We start from the raw sequence: 6,907 nt of genomic DNA, 5'->3' as shown, positions 1-6,907 counted from the left end.
ATTTACATTAAATTATATGGTTCTACTCAAGAAAAGTTACACAATTTTGAGAAGTTTGTCTTAATTTTAAAAGAATGGCCAGAGATTTTGCTTAAGACTGAATAGTACACACCGCTCATCCCCAGAGAAGCACAAGGCAGCATTCATTCTTCTTAGAAATTCAAACCATATTTCAAAAATGATGGGATCTGCCAGCAAATTGTCTCAGTTTTCTTAAAAGTTATGTTCAAATTTAAGACTGGGTCACTTAATACAGAAAAAGGAGCAGTTAGATAATGGAAATTTCCAGTCATTAAATTGTCAACATCCTTTCAGAAATTAGATTCCAGATAGCTATTACAGGAGCAGCTGGGTGGCACAGCAGACAGCATGCCAGGCATAGAGTCAAAAAGACCTGAGATCAAATCCCACCTGAGATTCCTTTTTTATGAGAGCTAAATGTTTTCAAATAACATGCTTTTTTAAAAGTCAAATCTCAATTCATCTTTAGGACATTAGAATAAGCCTAACATGCTTTCTGCAAGGAAATACATTTCCTGAAAATCTGGGCATAAATTTTCTTAATGACTCAAGAAGGTAGAAAGTCTTTCATAAACATGGGACTATACAAATAAAGGAAAGATCAGTCTAGGGACCTCCCTTTTGGCGATTCCTTCCCACCACCGTAAAGCACAATCTATTTCTGCCTTAATATATTTAAGTCCTAGGGAGTTTCCTGTACATGTAGAGATCAAGTGACTTGACAGAGTCATACAGTTAACAAGTGTCAAGAGGCAGGATTTGAATTCAGGGCTTTATGACTTGGAGCCCAATACTCCATCTATAGTAACACCCTGCTACCTCTTTTCATGAACATATCTGAAGGAAATATTTTAAATAAATATTAATATACTAATGCTCTAATCTTTAACTGTTTTAGGTTAGACAGTGGGATTAAAAACATTTTGGGGGATCTCTGTTTTCTGGTTTACCTCACTTTTCCAGGTAAAGAGCATTTTTTCACCCTCAGGAGAAATACCAAAAAAAAATCCACAGACTCTTATTTAATGTGGACAGTCCCAACTATGTACTACAGTACATTTCTGGAAATATCCTAGAAAATAAAACCAGGAAAAATGAGTATTAGGTTACACTATGTACTGTATAGCCTGCGATAACCCTCTTTTGCCACCAGAGGGAACACCTACATATAGCAAAAAGATGCTGACCTAACTAGAGGAGGGAGGGAAAGGTGTCAGGTCATCATACGACAATTTGTAAACCAGTAGCCAATATAACTTAGCAACTGAAGCTTACAAATATGTAAATCAAGTTGGCAAAAAAGTTAAATGTATGTACTTTTTTAGATCGAACCATCCAAAAACGAAGAAAGCAAATTCTTGTAATACAAATACTTATTCCGTGGATGTCCCCCCATCCCCCCCACCCCCTGTTGATATTAGGTACTGTATTCAGGAGAGGCACTGGATGATAGTAATCATAGTTGTTAGAAGACTTTAAGGCTTACAGAGTGTTTTCACTCCCCAAAACAGAAATAATACCTGTGAAATGTAGCATAAATTTTTTTTAAAACTATCCCCATTTTGCAGATGAGGAAAATGAAGATCAGAAGGGAAAACTGATTTGCCCACAGTCACACAACTAGCAAGTGGAGGATCTCCAACTTGAACCCAGGTTTTCTTGGTAATAAGAATCAGCATTTTGTGCCTTGACATATGAATTCGATCAAGTTTATCTTCAGTATCCAAACCATTCCCCATTTTTTACCTCTCTTCTCCCTTTTGGAAATCTCCTCTTCACTGAGCTTCTGATGTTCTTTAGTTGCTCAAACTTCCCCAATGTGAGCAAACTCATCAAAGTTTTCCCTTTCAGGAATTCTCCAGACCTTTCTCCTCCACTCGCTCACCCAAGTAACATTTTTCTGATTCTAGGTCCAAGACCCTTAGTCGTTCTTTGCCAGTGCTAATCCCATATACTAATTCGCACCTAGGTATTAATCATTACCATTGGCTTAATATCTTGCCTCTATATTGAACATTTGTACTTAATCTTAATTGAAAGGAGTTAATGACTAGAGATTTCTAACCCTACCCCACCCCTGAAGGGCCAGTGGTGGGTGTAAGGAGGAATATTTTCCCTGCATTCCTCAAATACATGGGTGAAATACACAAATATGTGGGGCATTATCTACTCCACCTATGCTGGAACTGCATGATTAGATGGAATTTAACTGGACTTGTGGATAAAAAAGTATTTGTTTCTTTAAATGACATCTTTATTTGAATGTGTACTCAGCACACCAATTTGTAGTAATTTATATATGATGATTAACCTTTTTTGTCTATATGGTGCAATTTTTACTTTAAGTACCTATGGTCCATCTTGGCTCCACAATGAGGCATTTATGACCTCATTTTAGGTTTTCTTGGCAAAAATACTGGAATGGGTTGCTATTTCCTTCTCCAAGTTATTTTACAGATAAGGAAACTGAGGCAAACAGGGTCAAGTGACTTGGTCAGGGTTACACATCTAGTGAGTATCTGAGGCCAGATTTGAACTCAGGAAGATGAGTCTTCTTGGCTCTAGGCCTGGCACTCACCTAGATGCCCTTCCTATGCCTTACTTTGTAAATTTATTGTCATCACTATGACATCCAATCCCTTTGCCCCTCGGTACTTTCCTAGGCCATCGCCCCTGCTCTGGCTTCACTTTTCTCCCCTTCCAATTTCAACCCTATAGTTAATTACTTCAACTTTAGGCTGTCCTCTAGTCCCTTGACTCTTTGTCTGCTCTTTATGTCTTGCTAAATCCCAACAGTGGATTATTCCCATCATCTGCCTCTTCCACTCCTTTTGATATGCTGTTAAACAGAACTTGAGGAAAGCACATAAATGTATGACTGGATTTTCTGAAATAGTGGTTGGTCATTCTATTTTTAATCAGAGTTTCTAAGTCTTTCAAAATTGTCATTACAATCATGTTATATAAATTGTTCTCCTAGTACTACTAATTTCACTCTGCATCAGTCCATACAAAACTTCCCAGGATTCTCTGAAATAATCCCCTTCATCATTTCTTATAGCACAGTAGTATTCTATCACATTTATGTACCATAACTTGTTCAGCTATTCCTCAATTGACAGGAACCTTGGATTTTATTTTGCTTGGAACTAATTCCTCATTCTCCATTGATCTACCTTCCCCTCTCTTTCCCTTTACCTCCTGTTTTCCTGTTGGGTGAAATGTATTTCTGAGTCAAGCTGTGTATATGTGTATCCTTCCCTCATTTGACCAGCTGAGAGTAAGGTTCCAGTGTTAGCTGCTCCCCCCACCTGACTCCCTCCTCTTTGTTGCATAGACTTGTATTGTAACTGCTAATTTCCTCCATTCCTCCTCTCCATTGCCCATTCCCCTCCCTCCCCACCCCGCCAGCTCCCTGCCCTGGGACTCCTTTTCTCCTCTCTTTCCATTCTTTTAAGTTTCTCGAAACATAACAGAGTCACTGCCAGGTCCTCTCCTTATGAGACTCCCTCTATGACCCCCTAATAATGATAAGATTCAAGAGCACAAGTACTATTTCCCCATATTAGAATATGAAGTTTATCCTTGTTTAGATTCTTATGATTGTTTACTAATTGTTTACCTTTTTCTGCCTCTCTTGACTCCTGTTTGAGTTTCAAAGTGGCTTCTTAGCTCTGGTCTTCTCATCAGGAATACTTGGAAGTCCTATATTTCATCGAAGGTTCCATTTCCCCCCTATAGAATTACACTGTTTTATTGGCTGTTGTTTTTGCTTTTAAGTCTACATACTAATAACCTCCCAAATGCCAAATTTAATGACAATTCTGAAACCAAATCCAAATGACCTTTTCTCTATTCTCATAGTCTTTAACAGTGTTAATCACCCCTTTCTCCTTGTTACTCTCTTCTCTCTAGGTTTTTGTGACTATTCTCTCCCGGTTCTTCTCCTACCTCTCATACTGGTTCTTGTCAGTCTCCTTTCTGGAATCTTCATCCAGGTAATACCTGCTAAACATAGGGTTCTGCCCTAGGACCATTGCTCTTTCCACTCTACATTATGCTTGGTGATCTCATAAGCTTCCATATGCTGATGATTCTACTTATCCAGCCCTAAAGCCTTGGCCGACCTAGTCTTGCATCTCCAAATCCTTTAGACATCACCTACTGGAACCGGATTTCCTGTAGACGTCCTAAACCAAACATGTCCAAAACTGAATTCATTATTTTCCCTCTAAACATTGATATTACTGTCAAGGACATCATTCCCCCAGTCCCTCAGGTTCACAACCTAGGAATCATCCTCAACTCCTCATTCTCTCACTCCATATCTCATCTGTTGTCAAGGCCTGTTCATTTTACCTTCATAACATCTCCTGTATACATGCCCTTCTCTCCTCTAACACTGCCACTTCTCTGGTGCAGGCCATACCTAAACTGTTGCCAATAGCCTAATGGCTAGCCTGCCATGAGTCTATCCCCACTATAGTCCCCTTCCCCAGCTGTCAAAATGATATTCCTAAAGTGCAAGTCTGGCTATGCAATCTCCCTACTCAATAAACTCCAGTGGCTCCCAATTACCTCCATGATTACACATAAAAACATCTGGTGTTCAAAGCCTTTAACTTGTGCCACCCCACCCCCTTCCAGTTTTCTTATACCTTACTGCCACCCCTATGTACTCTTCAATCCAGCGATACCGGTCTCTTTGTTATCCCTTGAACAAGACATTCTGTCTCCCAACTCCCACCATTTTTACCGTTACTCATGCATGGAAAGCTCTCCATCTCTGCCTCCTGACTTCCCTGAAATTCCACTTTCTACAAAAAGCCTTTCCAAAGTCCTCTTAATTCTAGTGTCTTCCCTTTGTTTATTTCCAATTTATCTAGTATATAATTTGTACATTTATTTACATATTGAGAATGGGAGCTTCTCAAGAACAGAAATTGTCTTTTACTTTTCCTTGTAATAATATTGCCTGGCATATAGCAGGTGTTTAAATGTTTATTGACTGCTAAACTTCTGTAATGTTGTGTTCTAAGCCCTCTTGTTTTTTTGTGGTGGTGACTGCTAAATCATTTGTGATTCTGTGGCTCTTCACTACTTGAATTCTTTCTGATTGCTTTTAGATTTTTTTTCTTTGACTTAGAGGCTCTGAATTTTGGTTATAATATACCAAGGAGTTTCAATTTTCAATGTTATATATCTAGCCTTTTTTTTGGTCATGGCTTTCAAGCACTCTAATGATTCTTAAATTATTTCTCCTACATTTGTTTTTCAGGTCAGTTGCTTTTGCTATGAAATATCTTGTATTTTTTTCTATTTTTTCAGTCTTTTGACTTTTTTAGTTTTTGCTTTCTTATGGAATCATTAGCTTCTGTTTGGCCCATTCAATTTTCAAGGAGTTTGTTGCTCGGGCAAGGTTTGTCTCTCATGTGCCACACTGTTAATCCTCTTTCCAATTCTTTCTTTTACAGCTCTCATTTTTTTTCCAATTTTTTTTCCTGTAGGACTGATTTCACATACAAAAATATTTTAGACTTTTTAAAACCTTGCTTCACCTCTTGAAAGAATTCTAGCTCAATTTGTAACTCGGTTGTATCTTTCTTTGAGGATTTGTTAGTAAACAAGCATTTATTGTTAACTCAATGCCAGCCATTGAGCCCTGGGAATACGAATACAAGCAGAAAAAGTCCCTTCCCTTAATGGGGAAAGACCACACATAAAAGATGAAAACCAGCTGGGAAGGGGAATTGGGAGAGCACAGGCGGCATGGCAGATAAAGTCCTATGAAGATTCAGGAATGCAGCCTGGAAGGAAATGAAGACAATTGATTGGCCTAGGAATCTCACTTAAAACAGAAGTTTTGGGAGGAACCAGCCAATCAAAGGGAAGGGACACAGGGCCAGATGGGAGCATCCATAGGAGCAATAAGATTCCCCAATGAAAAGGTTTCTATGGCAAGAAAAAAATTCAGTGGGAAAGTCATAAGGGAAACCTGGAGAGGAATGAAGGTAGATGTTTTGGAGTCATCCTTTTCTTCCTTTGTGTCTTGGGCATCTCTGTCACCTTAATAGCTCTTTATGGCAAGATTCTCTTTTTTTGCTTGCTCATTTTTCCAGCCTCCTTCCTGACTTCAGAATTTGTTAGGAACACAGTTTCTGTGCACTTGCAGAGGGAATATCTGGGATGGCCATGCAGTTGATTTCTTAGGGTACTAAGTGTTAATGTTATTCCAGGATCTCAGGACAGCTCAGGCTGGAGACTTATAAGATTACCTCCCAGAGAGGTATGACCCAGGGCAAAGTCTGATTGCCAGCTTCCTGACCTGGGTTTGGATATGAGCAACATGTCTGTGGATTTACCCATATGGAGTTTCAGTAGACTGCTGCTGGACTCAGCAGCTGACAGCTGGAAAGTTCTGCTGGTTCAGCGTGCCAGAATTTCCCTAGGTATAGGATTCCTGCCCTGATTATTCTGTGGGCTTCAGACATGGCTGGAAGCTGGAGCTTAGACCATGCTATACTCCTGGGGTAGGAGCCATACAGCTACTGCTGGCTTCTGAACCTGCTCCTTGCTCAGTACACAGCCTAAGGATTGAAACCACTCTTTAGCCCAGAAAGCCACCCCTTGAAGTCCTTCCTGGACTTACAATTCAGAACTGGGGAGTGAGCCACAGAGCTGCCAACTGGCAGTTTCTGCATCAAGTTAAGGCTGCTCTTCACTGGATATAGGACCTCTTCTTGACCTGGTGCATAGAATCTACCAGAATGCAGCCTGAAAAGCACTCTCAGACAGACCCCATCTGCAGTGTCTGCAGGCCTCTCCATCTCACTATGTCAACGTAGGCTAGAAAAATTGCTCATTGTTTTCTTGGATTTCCCAATCA

This window comes from Trichosurus vulpecula, chromosome 5 (genome assembly GCF_011100635.1).
Source record: "Trichosurus vulpecula isolate mTriVul1 chromosome 5, mTriVul1.pri, whole genome shotgun sequence".
Lineage (NCBI taxonomy): Eukaryota > Metazoa > Chordata > Mammalia > Diprotodontia > Phalangeridae > Trichosurus > Trichosurus vulpecula.
Note: the sequence above shows the minus strand (reverse complement) of the source record.